Here is a 201-nt window from a genome sequence, read left to right as displayed (position 1 = left end):
CATAAATCTTAACATGGATAGATTTTCGCGTGAGCGTGGGCATGCGAAAGCCTCACTCTACTGAATTTCCCCTTACGCACGAACACAGTAAGAAGTATATTGCAATTCTGATTATGTACATGTCGAATCACTAGCCACTTTACAGACCAGGAAATTGCTAAAACAAAAAAGGACGAAACAAAGGAAAAAGCCGGGAAATTC

At 40.3% G+C, this 201-nt stretch overlaps 1 protein-coding gene across 1 annotated transcript in view; it reads right to left on the bottom strand.

Annotated features, from left to right (window-relative positions):
- Positions 1-6: 6 nt before the first annotated feature.
- LOC119592314 (methyltransferase-like protein 24) overlaps positions 7-201 on the bottom strand; it is a gene marked incomplete in the record, with an annotated part of 6,400 nt that continues 6,205 nt past the window's right edge. Inside the window, 1 exon segment of the mRNA XM_037941141.1 lies at positions 7-201.

Source organism: Penaeus monodon, chromosome 30, assembly GCF_015228065.2.
Source record: "Penaeus monodon isolate SGIC_2016 chromosome 30, NSTDA_Pmon_1, whole genome shotgun sequence".
Classification (NCBI taxonomy): domain Eukaryota; kingdom Metazoa; phylum Arthropoda; class Malacostraca; order Decapoda; family Penaeidae; genus Penaeus; species Penaeus monodon.
The sequence above is the reverse complement of the archived record's forward strand: the minus strand, read 5'-3'. Positions and strand labels throughout refer to the sequence as shown.